The following is an 18,620-nucleotide window of genomic DNA, read 5'->3' as shown; positions in this document are numbered from 1 at the left end:
AGCTAATATGGAATCTTCATAAGTGGGTTCCGCTTTCTCCTTCTATTTAGACAAAGCAAATCACAGAATGTTAGGGATTGGAAGGGACCTCAAAAGATCATCCAGTTACACAGGAAGGCATCCAGGTGGGTTTTGAATGGCAGGTTCAAATGGCAGGTTGCTGTTCTGTTTAGCTCTCAGCAATTAAACTGAAGTGAACCAAAAAGGTCCCCTCCACACACCAGTTTACTTGAAGCATTAGCAGACAGTGGAACTACTCACCACACATTGCAAACAGCAAAAACATAGAGAGATCCAAAAAATGAGCTAGACGCTAGATATTAGTTGAAGGAATATCAAGACTGGATGGAAATGTTCAATGTTTCAGAGTTTTTAATTGCCTGGTTAGAAGAGCTCTGGAAAGAGTCTAAATATCAGAAGCCAGGCTACATGAATATTATTAACTTATTAGCTTAAAATTAACCTGCACTGGCCCTGTTGTGAGTTCTTCTGTACTGGTATTTGCAGTGTTTGCTTTGGACCACCAGTGCAGACAGGACATGCAGTGGAGCCTGGGACTGGTCTACAACCATCGTTCCCGTACGATGGGAAAACTCAGCGATCACCATCTCCAAGGAGCATGTGATGAAGATGAGGTTGGGCTCCCAGGCCCCAGCGCTCACATCCCTGGAAATGTTGTTAGCTTTGGCTCACCGGCTTCGCATTCATGGCTTTCCAAGTCCTCCTACCCACCTCTTCCTCCAGGGACCGCCCCACCCTGGCAATGGCTTTTACTGCTGCCTGGCCTGGCGAGTGACAGAGTAAGTGAGAATCCAGGAGGGAGGAAACCCTGGAGCCGAAGACATCTCCCGAACCCAAGTGGACATTGCTCACTCAAGAACCTGTGAGAACACGCTGGATGCGGCCAAGGCCGGAGGCGCTTGCAGCACTTTCTAGCCCAGCCCAAGGTGCTGAATAACCCAGAGAAGGGAGGGAAAGATGGAGTAAAAGATTACCAAAAAGCAAGAAAAGGGTGTATAGAGGGAAAATAGCTCATTACTCAGTATGATCAAACATAGTTCGAGTGCGATGTGCTGCAAGGTGCAGCTTGGAAGCTCCTTCGTGCTCTCATCCCTACAGCATCATCTCTGTCCCAGCAGGTAGAATCATTTTGGTTGGAAAAGACCCTCAAGATCATGGAGAACAACCGTTAACCCAAATCTGGCACTGCCCCATGTCCTGAGAACCTCATGTCCGTCTGTCCAACCCTCCAGGGATGGTGACTCCAGCACTGCCCTGGGCAGCCTGTTCAATGCCCCACAGCCCTTTGGGGAAGAAATTGTTCCCACATCCAACCTCAACCTCCCCTGGTGCAACTTGAGGCCGTTTCCTCTGCTCCTGGCGCTTGTTCCTGGGGAGCAGAGCCCAACCCCCCTGGCTCCAAGCTCCTTTCAGGCAGTTCAGAGATCAGAAGGTCTCCCCTCAGCTCCTGTTCTCCAGCTGAACCCCCCAGGTCCCTCAGCCGCTCCCATCACACTTGTGCTCCAGAACACAACAGGCTGGTTGGCATCTCCTCCTGAGAACCGCAGGTGCTTGATAGACCTTGAGAAACAGCCAGTCCTGGGATGGGAAACAGCACTGAGGAAACCATCTCTAAACACAGAAAGCAGAAACCCCTGTACCCCATAGCAAAGGAGGGGCTGCCAGTGGGATCAAGCTCTCCCTCCTGCACGCCACTTTTTGTTAAAGAAAATGTTATGCACTTATTCTGTGCACCACACCTGACTTCCAACCTCCCTGTCAGTCATTCAACCTAAGCTGTTTTATCCCAACACATCTAAAAAATATTACTACCTCTCCCCCGGCAAATCTTGTCTCGCCTATATCCTTCAGATCATCATGGAAATCCCAGAATATTACTTATTTAGACTAGGCAACTCACAAATATTTAATTAAGTCAAGTGGGAAAAATGGAGCACATCAGCAAAACCATATTTCACCTCTGCATGAATAATCATAGCTTTTAAAAATGAGGTATTCTGACAAAAACAAAGGAAACGTTAGGTCAGATGTGTTTCTCCATAGTATCTCTAGGGCACAAAAGCTAAAAAGACTGTTAAATTGCTATCATTTTACATAATAGCTAACAGAAACCTAGTAATACGTATATAAGGAAAGAAGACAACACTTCACTGAAAAAGTTGATTATAACTTTTCTGATATCAGAACTTAGAGAAATCCATTTCATACAGTGTTTAAGATAGAAATGCAACTTCTGAAAATAAAGTCTGTTACAGCATTTCTGAGTAACTCGATATGTATAAATCCAGAGAAAACATCAGCCCCAGTAATGTTTCCCTGCAGAAAGGGCTCCTTGCCTACTTCCACCTGTCAAACCCTTGCCTTTAGTAGCCTCACTATTTCAGTTGAAGCACGGTTGCACATCCAACACTAAGGTCAAAGCCAAAGGGACACTGAAATATTCATTTCATTCACCTTTGCCCAGAACATCATCATCTTCCAGGTTGGCTTTGCAGTGATAGTCTTCCAATTGCATGTTGAGAGCAGCATGACTTTTGCCATTAATGGATTCTGCATCACATCCCTGCTTGAAAACCTTCACTGTTTTCCTTCAAGATTAAACACTTAAAATAGCTCAGGACCCCACAGACCTCTCAATATCTCTAGAACTAAAAAAAACTGAATCCCATCCTGTGAGTATGTGATTTGAGACAGTCTGGAACGGATTAAGACAACCTTCCTCCATGTAGCACAAGTTCATCAATGAGCAATATGGCTTTGTTGCATTTCTGGACATCCCCCAAACAACAGTTCAGTGTAAGGATCATTTGCTTCAAAACATCCCTGGTTTTGATTTTGTGGGGGAAAGGACTGACTGATATTTACAAAACCAAACCGAGCCCGTTTTTTCCCATTCTGCTTTCCGCAGGCCTGCTGGTTCTGCTAAAAGACCCATCCTTACAATACCCTGCTCTTCTGCTTTTGATCTCAGCTGGAGCCAGAAAACACCAAAGCAGCCACAAAACAGGATGGGGGAGGGAGGAAGGGCGAAGACGGAGCAAGAAAAGTTAATTGAACTTTTCTGAACCACAGAAAATGTTCATGGGATGATCTCATTTTATGGGTCTATAATCTACGTACCAGTCCCTCAATCATCTTTAAGGGCTGAAATACATCAACGATTTTCCTTGGAATTTGGCAAGGAAGGCAAGAGATCGTGAAGTAGTGGAAGCGAGATATCTTTTACGCATTCAGGGTTGTAGAAACCTCGAAGATCAAAGCATCATCCAAGAGTCACTCCATCAATGGTCTACTGACCCACTTCTGACATTGCCAATAGTCTTCAAGAAGAGATAATTTCTTCTTACTAAAATAACCTAGGATTATTTTAAACAGTTTTTTTTTCTACGGACTAGGTGGGTTTAAAACACCTTCCAGCTTCTCCCTCCATTTGCTACTTTCTAGGTGTCCCATGTTCAGCATGTCTTAAGTTTGGATCTAACATCGTGTCAGAGTTAGGGGTTAAGGTTAGGGTATCAAGGCCTGCCCAGTGTTGAGGTGCTTCAGAACAAAATCTTCAGAATCCTCAAGATCATCGAGTCCACCCATTCCCCCAACCCTGTCCCTGCCCCATGTCCTGAGAACCTCCTGTCCGTCTGTCCAGCCCTCCAGGGATGGTGACTCCAGCACTGCCCTGGGCAGCCTGTTCCAATGCCCCACAGCCCTTTGGGGAAGAAATTGTTCCCGAGATTCAACGTCAACTCTTGCCTTAGAAGTCTATGAAGCAGGATGGACTTTTGGAGTTGTAGGGTCACTGACCGCTCCTGACGGCAGCTGCCTCGGCAAACAGCACTGTTATTAATGCTGGAACAAAGCTGCAAAAGGTGGTACAGGAGCAGGTGCCTTATCTGGAAGGAAAAAGAAAGCAAGGGCCAGGAGACCCACGCTGAGCTCTGCAGGAGAGTGCAGGGAGAGCCAGGTGACACGTCCTAAAGCATCTACTGCTGGAACTGCATGGGACAGCGATACATCAGGAGCTGACCTGGGCAAAAGTCCAACTAACCAGCCCAAATTAATCTCGCCCTTCAGGAGCCATAAATCTAGACCAATTCCATCAACTTCCCAACTAGATCACACCAGATTATTCCCAATTTGGTCTTGCAAGCTGTCACTGGGAGCTGAATGAACTCACACTGTATATCATGCAGCAGTATTTGCTTAGATAGTCGGCTTCAGCTTAGCGTGATGTAAAAAAACAGCCTCCTAAGGGGAACCCCAGCTGTGGATCTTTTCAATGACTATTTACTGCCTAATTCCTGAGCCGCGTTTCTTGCCTGGCCGCTGAGGAAACACAAAGAGAAAAACGGGAAGAGAAAAATGGGCCTTACAAGCCAGCAGCAGCGGCAAGAAAAATGGAAGTGATCGTCATTGATTTTTCACAGTTGTTACTCAAAGGCCAGGATTACAAGTTCACAGGGAGGCCACTGGCAGTAACCCCAGTCTGCAGCTAATGCGTTCCATCCAGAAACTCCCTTGCAAAAGCCATCCAGTTCCTATGAATCTCAGTGATAAGTTGAAGCTACCCCAGCAGATAATGGAAAAAATATGTTCAAAATACGATGCACCTGTTCGATTACACAATGGCATTACCGAAAGAAAAAGGGATGCGAAATGTATGGGTGCATAACCACTTACTGGATCAAATCCTCGTACCCCATAAAGCTCTCTCTCTGACTTTAGCATCATTGGCCTTTCAGGAAAGAATTAGGGTCACTTCTGTTGTGATTACTTCCCCACCAAGAGTAAAGAGATGCTTTCATCTGGAATGTAGGAGGAGCTGAGATGACAGCTGTTGCGGGGGTTTTTCCCCCCTCCAGTGGATGGTGCTGAAATCAAAGTCTAGTTTTTAGATTGCACTCATCACTCAAAAATGTGCATGCTTTGTATTAGAATTATCTCAAACATTTCCACCTGGAAAAGGCAGCAGGGGGAAGGGAAAATAAAACAGTGACCTAGATTGGAAAACTGCAGGAAAATCGGGTTTCCACCAATTGTCCACAGTAACTCCCTTGTCTAAGGAAAAACAAATTAGAGACCAAACACAGCTATTGGATCTCCCCTTCCATCTCTCAGCTAATGTGGATTCCTGCCCCTAATTATATTGTCCATTTTAGTATTAAAAGCTGCGGCCAGTGTGGCTTCCACACACGCACACCACCACTCCCTCCCAAAGGACAATTCCAAGCCAAACAGATTTCACTGATGGCCTAATTGATCATCTTCGTCTCATCCTGCTACCTCATCATTATAACCTCATTAACCACGTTAAGCAATACATTACCCTCCATGGTGCTGACATCTTCGCTATTAAACTATTATCATGTCCCACTTCAGCTGGGGCCACTTTTCCCATGAACATTAATCACTGGCCCCAGAACAGATTATCTGATGCAGGACATTGTACTTCAAATCTTCCTTCTACTTAAAAAGAGTCTTGCCAGCTCTTCTGCTTCTCTTAACTCTCTGCAATTTGTCCACGTGTTTGTGGGCACACATTGTGCAGAAGTAAACACAGCAAGGCAGATTTACTGAAGTATTCACCCTGTTTTAGGCCAAGGCACCTTCAAGGTGTCAAACCTTCCCCAGAGGTTCCAAACCATCCCCAGGAGACCAAGGACCAACGGCTGTATCTAGTTCTCTGAATGATAACCCAGCTCCCTTCACCTAGATTGGCTGGTTGAAGATGTCCCAGCTCATGGCAGGGGTTGGACTCGATGATCTTTGAAGGTCTCTTCTCACCCAAACTATTCTAAGATTCCTGACTTAGTTGCTGTTCTCATGGCTTTGTAGCAACTCCAAATTCACATGGGGCAGCAGGGTGAAGGGATGGGATCACAGGTGGGACAGCGTAGGGGAAAGGGATCTGTGGGTCCTGGGGACAGCAGGGTGACCATGAGCCAGCACTGGGCCCTTGTGGTCAGGAAGCCAATGGTACCTGGGGTGGGTTAGAAGGGGGTGGTCAGTAGGTCAGAGAGGTTCTCCTGCCCCTCTGCTCTGCCCTGGGGAGACCACACCTGGAATATTGTGTCCAGCTGTGGCCCCTCAGCTCCAGAAGGACAGGGAACTGCTGGAGAGAGTCCAGCGCAGCCACCAAGATGCTGAAGGGAGTGGAGCATCTCCCGTGTGAGGAAAGGCTGAGAGAGCTGGGGCTCTGGAGCTGGAGAAGAGGACACTGAGGGGGGACTCATTCCTGGGGATCAATATGGAAAGGGTGAGTGTCAGGAGGATGGAGCCAGGCTCTTCTCGGTGACAACCAGTGACAGGACAAGGGGCAATGGGTGCAAACGGGAACACAGGAGGTTCCGCTGAAAGAGGAGAAGAAACTTGTTGGGGGTGAGGGTGTCAGAGCCTGGCCCAGGCTGCCCAGGGAGGTTGTGGAGTCTCCTTCTCTGCAGACATTCAAACCCGCCTGGACCCCTTCCTGTGGAACCTCAGCTGGGTGTTCCTGCTCCATGGGGGGATTGCACTGGATGAGCTTTCCAGGTCCCTTCCAACCCCTGACACTCTGAGATTCTGTGTAATATAATATGTATTTAATAATAAGGAAGCAAAGGAGGTCCTAACTGTTTCCATACTACAATGAGATTTGGACTTGCTGATGGGATTATATGTATACTCATAGGTATATGCAGGTGTATCGTGGGTGCACAGCCAGCAGAGGGGAAAAAGCCTGTGAGTATCAGCTACAACCTCAAGAGGATTCCTGTAGAACCTGGTGTGACCTCTGCCCAGCCAGAAATGTGCATTCCCTTTGCTCTGCCAGACACTTCAGACAACACCATTTCACTTTGCTGTCTGAACGTACAGTCATCTTTGGTTGGTCCAAAATACTGTGGTCTTCTCAGGTTATTTTGCCTCTTTTTATTTTTTCTAGTCTTATAAAACCACTTGCCCACAGAAAAACTAGAGGGGTTTAGCTTTATTTTCTTTTTTCCACCTGTCTCTCGTTTCCACCTGAAATACTTCTACTGAGTTCCAAACCAGTATTTTTCCGGATGGATTTAACTCTCACCAGAATTATTACCCAGCTCTATTCTTCTGAAGCTGTGGTTTTAGGCAACCTTGAAAATATTTAACTATGTAATTATAATAATTTACAATTCCCTCAACTACCCCCTAGACAGCAATTGCTAAACAATAGCCTTTTCCCTTTCTCCTACTATTCCCAAGCCCCTCTGTAAGAGCAGGAGAGAACAGCACACTGCGTACCATAAATCATAACATTTAACAGATTTCTGGACCACAAGTCTTGTCAAACCTGCAAAAATACATCACATTAATTACATATAATATCAACTATTGCCTATTAGATAACATTTTATGTGTATACACACAGTTTTTTATAGAACCACAAACAAGACCGAAAGCCAACAGCACTAACATTAAACTTCTGTCTGAGGAGCACTTTTGCACGCATGTCGTTCTGATTGAAAGCAAACAACATTACCAGTTCAGTGATCTCTCCCCCACCATAATTGCAACTGGGAAGCGATTACTCCACACGCACATGCTTCTGCTCTGATCTCAAAAGGGAATCTGCTCTTGATTTAACGTCACTCAACATTTTTATCACAGAATCATAAAATGGTTTGGGTTGGGAGAGACCTTAAAGATCATCTTGTTCCAACCTCCCTGCCATGGGTAGAGACACCTTCCACTAGGTCAGGTTGCTCAGAGCCCCGTCCAGCCTGGCCTGGGATGTCTCCAGGGATGGTTCATCCACCACCTCTCTGGGTACCTGGGCCAGGCTCTCACCACCCTCAGAGGGAAGAATTTCCTTATATCTAATCTAAATCCACCTTCTCTCAGTATGAAGCCATCAACCCTTGTCTCATCACTACAGGTCCTTGGGAAAAGTCCCTCTCCAGCTTTCCTGTAGGTCCCCTTTAGGTACCAGAGGCTGCACTAAGGTCTCCCCGGAGCTTCTCTTCTCCAGCTGAACACCCCAACTCTCTCAGCCTGTCCTCCCAGCAGAGCTGTTCCAGCCTCGGATCATTCCTGTGGCTCCTCTGGCCCCTCTCCAGCAGGTCCATGTGTGTCCTGTGCTGAGGACCCAGAGCTGGACCAGCACTGCAGGGGGGTCTCACCAGAATGGAGCAGAGGGACAGGATCCCCTCCCTTCACCTGCTGCCCACAGGGTTGGGGATGCAGCCAAGGATACAGTTGGGTTTCTGGGCTGAAAGTGCACATTGCAGGTCCTGTTGAGCTTCTCATCAATCAACATCCCCAAGTCCTTCTCCTCAGAGCTGTTCTCAATCCATCCTCTGCTTATCTTGCCCTGACCCACATGCTGGACCTTGCACTTGGCCTCATTGAACTCCGTGAGGTTCGCACAGACCCACTTCTCAAGCCTGCCAAAGCCCCTCTGGACAGATCCCTTCCCTCCCGTTTGTCACTGCACCACGCAGCTTGATGCTGTCAGCAAACTTGCTGAGGTGCGCGCTCCATCCTGCTGTCCGTGTCACCAACAGCACTGGCCCCTCTGGGGGACTAACCCCTCAGGAATGCCACCCTTCGCTAGTCTCACCGTTGATATAAAAGAAAATATTAAATAATTGCTGCCAAAGATGAAGCAGAAAATTATATTCCATTTTTCTCCTGGCATTTTTTACCAAAACTATACAAAAAAATGTCTACTGCTGCTTAATATCCAGTATCTGTGGCTAAGGCAGTGGGTCTCAATTCCTTCTCACCAGCAGCTCTGTTGGATACATACCATTCTGAGTCATCTTCTCACACAGCCACCAAACAAGAGGGTACCTGAGATTAACACTAATTGGGCTAGAAGACAACTCAAGATGTTTATGGCTGCCCCAAATCAGAAACACTCATTCCAAACCCATGTGAATACCTCAACCTTCAGAGACCACAAGGCCCAGCTGGGCTTCCTCTAGGAGCCTCTGGAAAGCAGGGAGCTGAACCTGAGTCACATCAAGCCCTAATTGTCTGCCCCAACCATAGGCTGGCTTCTTCCTCTTACAGGGAAAGTAGGTCACATTCCACAAGTTCTCCATTCCTGGAGAGTCTCAAATCCCAAGACATGCTTGGGTTCACAGCTGATGAGACCCAATGTCAATCCTTGTGTTGACACAAGCAATAAGAAGACAACATGTCTTTTATGTGTAGTATCCATGAGATCTGAGCGGAGAGACCATCACATTCTGGTGTCCGTATTTCAGAAAGGACATTGGGGGAGTAGAAAAAAAGGAAAATTGGAAATGGTTCAGGAAAGAGCTATAAGTACAGTTTGAGGTCTGGGAATCCTGCCATGAGTATCTCAAGTTAATAGCTTATCCAGGGGAAGGTTAAGAGGTGACCTGATCACAGCCCACAAGTACCTGCACGGGGAAGAGATTTTTGATAGCAGACAGCTCTTTAATCAGCCAGCTGATGACTGCATAATGAAATTCCAAGAGGCAGAAGCCAAAAGGAGGCAAATTCAGGCCTGAAATGAAATGGAGGTTTTCTGACAACGTGAGGAATTAACTGTTGAAACAGTATACCTCCAGTCACCCTGGGCTTTTGGTTGCTTGAAGCTTTAAATCAGACTAGTTTTCTTCCAAAACTCTGGGTGGGATTCACATCACTCTATCTCTCTGCAACTAGTAAGGTATTGGTATTTAGTAGATATTTGGCTTAATAATCACCAGAAACAGGCAACTCCAGAGGACCCCCGCTTGCTTTTCTTTTTTTCCCAAGACACATCTTTCAGTGTTTTCCCCTTGTACAAGTTGCACTAGTTTAAAGTGTAGGGAGATGTCAACAAGTCCCTCAGACACATGGTGTGAATTTTGGGGTTGTCCTGTGCAGGGACAGGAGTTGGACCAATGATCCTTGTGGGCCCCTTCCAACTCAGGACAATCTGTTATTCTTTCCACCTCTCAGGAGTCAACGGTCAGGTCATGGTGTACACATGATTTCTTCCTGAGAAGTGCTCATCTGTCAGTCCTACCTCAAATGTGAGGGTTTCAACACATCAGGCTCATGTTCACATTGATCACTTGGGTTGGAGGCTACAGCTCCGTTAAGCTTCCCAAGTTGCTGTCACTGTGCTTCAGTGAAGACAGTTTAGAAGAGCTAGAGATCAAGAAAGGACCATTCCCAGCCCTCCTGATGCGTACGTAAGTACGGGAGCACACCTTGGCTGCTCCAGCACAAAGGCAACCTGGAAAACCTAAATCACTGCTGCTAGTTCTGGGAATTTCCACATGGTTTGCAGTCCAAACTACGTTTACGGGAAAACTCAAGCAGCGGTAGCATCCAGCTCCTCGAGGACTTGCAAGCACACTCCAAGAAGGCGTCCGGGGAAGGCATGAGCCCCAGTAGTTCGGATCGTTTCCAAGCAAGGGCTGAAGCTTGGATGCAATCGGCAGCTTAATGAACAGCATGAGCATCCCTGGAGTCAGACCAGCATTCATCTACTGTAGCTGATGGCTCCGCACAGTGCCTGGAGGATTCATTCCTTTAATTAGCGTTCGAGAGACAGTCAAACACAACAGCACCGAGCGCTGTAACAGCAGGCAGACGAATTCTTTGGAACACTGGTAAATGGTATCGAGAGAACAAAACTCTGCCCTTTCCTGCCTCGCTCCTGTTTTAGCACATTTACCCAGAGCAAGATGGTCTCTGCAGGCAGGTTCATTTGCCTGAGCCTGGGGTTGTTACAAACCAAAATGCAAAGGGAGACTATAAACTTGACTCCCTTTCATCTCCCTTGCCCCAAATAAATCTCAGCCATTTATGCTTAGTAGCCAGTGAGCTATTAGGAGACAGTAGACTTTCCAGGGCATGTTTCTGAAATGCAACAGCAGACAGAGCAATTGTTGCTTGGGGACTCCTAGGAGTTTTTACAGTTTCCATAGAAAACTCAGGCTGTGAGGGTTTGGAGGCTTTTTTTTAAAAAAAAAAATAAATAAATAATCAGGTTTTTTAGCTGATTTCCAGTCTGGTGTCTGTTCAGACCTGCCTCCAACATCTCCCCTTCCTTCTTTTTATTGTGTAATAATTTTAAGACGACTGAAGCTTACTGCTCACTCGAATCTACCTCATTCTCAGGAGCTGCATCTGAACCACTCGATTTGGCAACAATCCACAGCTCCAGAGCAGGTACATGTGTGCTGGCCCTACCTCGGCTCCCCTCGTATTTGTGGGGACAGCGAGGGGTGGGCAGGAGTCACCACATCCCACAGCCATGCCTGGTCAGGGTGGCTGGAGGATCCTCACGTCTGTCCCACAGAGCCTTGGGGAAGCAGCAGAAGATGGAAAGGAACTGAGGGACCACGCGAAGTTCAAGCAGCCCATGTAAACAACAGCTCCCGTGGGCTTTAGGAGAGGAAACCACACTGCTCTGAAGGCCCTGGGGTGCTTAGTGAAGCAATAGTCTTAAATACCATCTTGCAAGATAGTCAAATGACTCCGTTTCTTGGGATTTCTCGTGGCCATGTATATCAGAAACAGAACTGAGTTTTCCTCCTGCAAGCACATCCTCTAAAGTCAGAGGTGGGATCGAGCCATTCCCCAAACACGTGCAAAACTCAGACACACCCAGAGCAGAGATTTTTTTTGAATGTGACTCCAGGTTAGGGGATTGAACCCCAATCCATTTGCAGCATTAATAATGTACCAAAGAGCTCGTGTTTGGAGCTCCTCGTCTCTGGGCAAAGCCCAGTTCAAGACAGTGACTCAACTGACCTTTTAGGGTGCTGGATCAGACCCTGTCTCCTGTCATTCAGGGAGAATTGCTGTCTCACTGCAGAGCGGTAGGTGCCAACACCAGGCAAGAACAGCCCTTGGTGCAAGAACAACCTTTGGTTTTGCCGTGATCCTGCTGGCCTTGAGCAGAGCCAGCCAGGGCTGTTATTTTCTGCAGGTCTCCGATTTCTCAGCTCGCAAGCAGATCTGAGAAACTGGAAAAGAGATTTGCCTCTGGTCAGACCAAAACAGAACTATTTAAACATTTTGTGCAAACCAAAGAGCCGTAAAAGTGTCACTGTAGGGTCCAGCGCAGCCCATCACCAGACTCAAAATGAAATGTCATGTTTCCTCCTTGAGCTTATTAAAAGCTTTTATTAAAAATAAAAATGAACATAAATTCTGAAAGAGAACTTCACTTCAAGTCCAAAATTGAAACTTTTTGGTTATAAAGACTGAAACGAGCCATTTAGTTTTTCTCCCCCCCGCCACCAAGTGTTATTTAAAGATTTGGATGTTTCCATCAGAACAATTTGTCCAAAATCAACACAAATTCCAGAAATGCTTCCTTTGAACTCAGTGTGCATTTTTCAGTGAAAACACAAAGTTGTGGCTGAGAAGACCTGCTCAGGTCCCGCTGGGAGGCAGCTCATGGTGGAGGTTGCTCACAGTTCCTGCCACAGGCTTGACAGCGGAAGGTGCCACACAAGTGCTCCCAAACCCCTGCCAAGCCAGCAGCCAAACCTCACGGGCAGGTCTGAGCTTGCTCATCACTTTGCTCTCCAAAGCAGAACTGGAATTGTCCTCATGAGCCATTTTGCAAGCAACACTCCAGGTGCCATAACCTCCACCCTATAAGAAAATGGGATCTGTGAGCATCTGGTGCTGCAACCACCTCTGGAAGGCACAACTAGGTGTGGGGGCAAATAGGGGTGCATGTCCTGTCCTATCTTAAGGTCACCATAACCTACAAGCCACCATCTCTGACTGGACTCACCCATCCTTCCGTGTTAAAGGAGCTGGGCATCAACCCAACCTACTCATGCGTGTATTTTATACACAATCGTGTTCAACAGTGGAGCTTTCGACACGAAATCCAGGGAGTGACCCACACATTGGAACAGGCTGCCCGGGGAAGCGGTGGAGTCACCATCCCTGGAGGGGTTCAAAAGGTGTTTAGATGCAGTTCTTCAGAGCTTAATGATAGAGTTAGGTTATGGTTGGATGCTGTGATCCTGGGGGTCTCTTCCAACCAAAACAACTCTGTGATTCTATGATCTGGATATCCAGGGGCTGGAGAAAAAGGTGGGAACTCTGTGGCGTGACCACAGTTGTCCCAGGTAATGGCTGAATGCTCTCAAGCAGAGCTATTGGCCATTCCACTATGTTCAGGTCTTGTCCTGTTGATGCGACTCCCCATGAACGATGGGAACCCTTTCCACTCAACACCTTCGCAAAGATTTTCACAAAAGCAAGAAGAAAATGGTGTTTGTTTAAACCAGCTTAGCACTTTCTGACAAGTGCAAAACAAATATTCAAGAAAACAAAACAAAAACCAAACATCTCAAGTGCCTGCCACATCAGTCACAGGTTTCAGCCCAGATCTGCAAGTTTCCTACACTGTAGCTAATAAAAAACACAAGTCAGCAAGTTAAAAACAAGGCAAAACATACTGTTCTTCATGAAAATGCAAGGAAGGAAAAGGTAAATTATCTCCCACGGTTGGAGTAAAGTATCAGTGGAAATTTAGCCCCAGCCATCACTTCATTAGTCAGGTGTCTTGTCACACAGCCATTTCCCATCGGACACAGTGCTCAGGACCAAGAGACATGCTGGCACCTGAACAACCTCCTGTTCCCACCTCCTGGTTGCTCTGCCCCAGACCAGAGGCTGGTCTAACAGGAAGAAAACCCAGGCTCCAGCAAGGCCTAACAAAGCCAGAAATAAAATGTTTGGATGTACCAGTCCCGGAAGAGGACAGCGGGCAGAGGCTGCAGAGGGATGAGGACATGAAGCAGAAGGAAACCAATCTGCACATTCCCAGCAAGACTTTTGCAGACCCTTGCCAGGTGTCCACCTCCCAGGTGCAAGGCTGAGCTCAGCACAGGATCAGCTTTCTGAGGTCCCAGGAGCCAAAAACCATCTCCTGAGTAAAGACTGACCTATCTCTGGTCCATCCTTTGGTCAGATGAAGGCAAGGTAACATCTGGCTGCCATCAGCAGTGACCTCAATCAACGCACACAGAACATGATCGCAAAGTAAGAGGGGACATGCTGGATTAGGCTGCTGGTCCATCTAGACATGAACCTGTTTCCGACAAGGTCCATAAGTAAACACCCAAGGAAGAGCAAGAATAGGGCAAATGTGTGTGAAATTTTCCCTGAGAATTCACTCTCTTTTCAATTTAGCGGTTTTCCTAAGAGTATAAAGTACTACTAGGGAGATGAGCCACACCAGATCTCTTCCAGATGCCTGTACAGTCTCATGCCTGGGAGATTCAGGCTGGACATGAGGAAGGAATTGTTGGCCCTGAGGGTGGTGAGAGCCTGGCCCAGGTTGGGCAGAGAGGTGGTGGATGAACCATCCCTGGAGACATCCCAGGCCAGGCTGGACGGGGCTCTGAGCAACCTGAGCTGGTGAAGATGTCCCTGCTCATGGCAGGGGGGGCACTGGGGAGCTTTCAAACTATTCAATTCTGCAATAATTCTATTATCTGAGCCCACAGGAAGCTTCAAAACCCCAAGTTTCAATGCACTGGGAGCTACAGAAATTTCTCATGCTCCTGCACAAAGAGCAGAGGTTGTGTCCATGGGCAGAGTGCAGAAAAGCTGTGGTGTGCAGTTACATTAATATGATTATCCCCTGATAAGCCACACAACCATCAGCCCCATCTCAGGCTGCGGAGCCACAGCAGAGGAGCAAACTGCACCAGAAACACACGGCCCAGCAACTATCACCACAGAGCGAAAACTTATGCGAGACTCAGCTCCAATCACACCAGTTTTCCCGAAACCACATCATTGCATCAGCACAAGGAACAAGGAAAATGTTCTCAATCCTCCCCCCAAAAAAACCCTGGGTTCCAAACACAGGTAATAGGACTTGTGCTCCAAAGTCAGATAGGGAGATTTTAGCATCTCTCCTTCTGCCCAGGGGACAGACTAAGTCCTGCTTTACAAAGCCAAGCCTGGAGCAAGATGCTAAATCTAAGAAACACTCTTTTGGTTTTTCTTTAAGCAAATCCTTTGCAGCAGGATATTGTGAAATCCAGACAAGGGCCACTGTTAAAATGAAATGCCACGAGCACAAAGGACGGTGCTCACAGCAGAAAGCCCGAGCGACTCCGTGCATTCTCATACACTATCTATACACACACATTTAATAATTTTTAAACTGCTCTGATTTTCTGCCAGCTGCCGTAAATTTCACCTGGAGAAGGGGATCAAGTCCAGGCCTCATTAGGTTTTTATATTCTTTCTGATTGCTTTTGCAGGCCCCCGAGCCTGTCTCCAAGGGACCCCGGGGTTCAAAGATCAAATAAATTGTCTGGCAGATTTATCAGGTCTCATGCTAGGTAGCCATGTAGTAAACTTCCTTTGCTTTCCTCCCCTGCCCCCTCAATTCAACAGTGGAAAATAAAAGGGGCACTAAAAAGAAGATGGTATTGCATCGCCTACTTCGTCACCTCTCCAGTTTTAGGATGTGGAGGGTCTGATGTCTTCTGCACATCTTCTCTGGCAGGGAGCAGTGGCAGCACAGGAGGAGAACAAGCTACAGCAGCATGGTCAAACAAGCCAGAAATAAAGCTGTTCGACTGAACATCAGGAAAAATTATAAAAAAAGATTAAAAATAAAAAAGGCATTTGCAAAAGCACCACGCTCTTCCATGCAGCTTTCCTCCGAGTGCGCACGCTGGGGTATTTCTGCAGAGCAAGGTGCGAATCAGCCCTGCCAGATGCCTGCAGGCAGCTCTTATCCCAGCAGGTCGTTAGCTCAGAAAACTGCTCTTACCCTCATTACACGGCTTGCAGTCCCGTGCGGGCGTGCAGCTGGACGGCAGCAGAACAGGCAACGTGTCCCCAAACCCCCCTCCAAAAATCACGTCTACACAGGGCTCGGGCTCTGCCTCAAAACTACCCCTCCTGCCACGCTCCTGCAGCTAAAGCAGAACAGCACATTTCTTTGTTCCTGATTGTCACCAACAGGAATCAAGAATACACACAAAATGCTCTTGAGTTGTCTTTGAAGAAGTTTCAAATTATACTCCCTAAAACGTAAACCAGCAGCACAGACGTTTCTATTCCTGGGTGGGGGGTATGGCCCATAGGTCCTTGTTAGGGAGGAACAAGCCTGAGCTGGGAGGTCACCCTGAGAATTTGGGGCCTTGCAGGACTCTCAGCACCCCCCAGCAGTGATTGGCAAGAGCAAACGAGGAAAACCAGAGGGGTTTGAGGAGCAGCAGTGAGGTTTTCAGCTGTGATGGGCTGCGGATACGAGACAGCAAAGGCTTGTAGGATACTGTTATAATTTTTATGAAACACCTGAAGATTGCTGTAAGGTCAAGAAAAGGGTTAATGCAGAAATTCATCACAGCCTGAAAGCTCACCTTTTTATTTATTTACTTATTTAAGTCTCTGATTGACTGAGATGGTCATACACGAATGGGTTGGAGCATCAGTATTTCAGATGTGATCTGACAGGTCTTGTGGCAAGGTAGATGGTGTTGGTCAGGAATACAAACCCTTCCTCATGAGACTTAAAAGACAGCCAAGGCAAAGGGAACACAGCTCCGAAGGCTGTCAGGACGGAGAAACAGCCTCCCTACCACAGCAGTGCCACCTGTACCACTTCTGCCCAAGTCACCTCCAACACACAACATGCTGTCCTGTTGTTAGACAACCTCCATGAGATTATTGCGTGTCAGGAAAATAACATCATATCTACACTCTCCGATCACTCTTTCTGCCTAATAGCATCTCATATTTTACACTGAGGGTGGTGAGAGCCTGGCCCGGGTACCCAAAGTGGTGGTGGATGAACCATCCCTGAGACATCCCAGGCCAGGCTGGACAGGGCTCTGAGCAACCTGAGCTGGTGAAGATGTCCCTGTCATGGCAGGGGGGGCACTGGGGAGCTGGGAAGGTCCCTTCAAAACAAACTGTTCTATGATTCTATTCTATGCCAGCTAGCATTGGGTAATCTATAGAGACATCGTCCTCAGCATCACCTTCCCTGTGTTCTTCATCCTAAAGCAGTGATACAGGGTGAGCATCATCATTGACATCAGGCAGGGAAGCATGTGTCAAGAGGCACGACTTTTGCTGTAGGAAGAGAGCAGCTCTAGCATTTACCAAGAGGGTAAGCATCCTGTAAAAAGCAGATGAAAACCCTAAGACTAAATGCACAAACCTGAGCAGCGCACAAGACCCAGAGATGCTCTCCCCTCTTGAGTCAGGCTTTGGCCAGTCAATGTCACCATTTCCAGATTCATTGCCACATTTCTATGAAGGGGTGAATGCGCAGGACCAGAGTTAAACACATTCTGTGCTGCCAGCACAATGTCCGTGGGGAGAAGACACATCCAAACACTTTATTCAGATACTGAGAGAGCGGTTTGTACCACAGGAGGCCCAAGCCAGACTGATCCCTCTCTTGATGAGTTAACTTGCAAAACAAGCCAGGAAAGAAAAGCTTTCACACAGTGGTTGAGCCAGAAGCAGAAATGATGTGAAAACAAGGAGAAACACAGGAGTGGGCAAGACCAGCTGCCCATAATGTGTCACAGGAGTACTCCACCCAGGAGGGAGCAGACAGAACAGGACATTTCAGCATTCATTGAACCTCCCAAATCTTGGTAGGACTGGGAATCCATCGCTCATGAGCTCCCTAACAGCCTTTCCTTTATGTTTTGTTTTGGGTTTTTTTCCAAGAGAGAATGGACTCAGGGCGGGCCACCAAGACCCCACCAAATCACTCCATCCCAGGCACCTACTGGGAGGAGAGCCCATACAAATGGAAACTCCCACAAATCCATTGCTGCTTGCCCAAAGTGACTCCCTAGTATTGACTCCATCCCAAGCCCCCCATGCCCACCAGAATTATTATATCTGCATAGTGATTAGTGAAGACATCCTGGGGGTACTTGGAATTCATAGAATCATTTCAGTTGGAGACCCCCAGGATCATAGAGTCCAACCATAATCTAACAGAAGTCTAGCACTAAAACAAGTCCCTAAGAACGTCACCTAAATGCCTTTTAAAGGGATGGTGGCTCCACCACCGCCCTGGGCAGCCTGTTCCAATGCCCGACAGCTCTTTCCATGAAGAATTTTTTCCTAATATCCAATCTAAACCTCTCCTGGTGCAACTTGAGTCCATTTGCTCTTGTCCTATCACTTGCTACTTGGAAGAAGATGTTCCTCATTTGAGGAACATCTTGGTCCCTAGCAAGCATACACAGAAGACAACACCCAAAGCCCTCAAAAAAAAAGGACCATTGGTCTCTCCTCAGGGCTGTCTCCTGCTCAATGCTGCTGCTTCAAAGCCCAATGCCACATCTAGTGGCCTGGTGTCCATCTGCTTAGCACTGTGCAACTGAAGAGTCTCCTGGAAGACCATGAGGATCACCCCACAAGGGCCAGGCCATGGAGATGGTGCCAATTTTGGCCTTGGCACTGCATGAAGGTGATGACTGTGGTCAGCCAGAGCCAGCTGGACTAGGTTTTGTCTTTTGCTAAGCTCTCAGATGGTAATGCTGAGCCCAGTTAATCAACTGTAGCATTCCACCCCAGAGCTGGCTGCTCTTAGGGGAAGAGGGAAATGATTTCTATATATAGTCTAGTAAGTGCTCTGGGAATGAAAGATGCTT

The sequence above is a fragment of the Patagioenas fasciata genome, chromosome 4 (genome assembly GCF_037038585.1).
Source record: "Patagioenas fasciata isolate bPatFas1 chromosome 4, bPatFas1.hap1, whole genome shotgun sequence".
Classification (NCBI taxonomy): domain Eukaryota; kingdom Metazoa; phylum Chordata; class Aves; order Columbiformes; family Columbidae; genus Patagioenas; species Patagioenas fasciata.
This window is presented reverse-complemented; position numbering follows the sequence as displayed.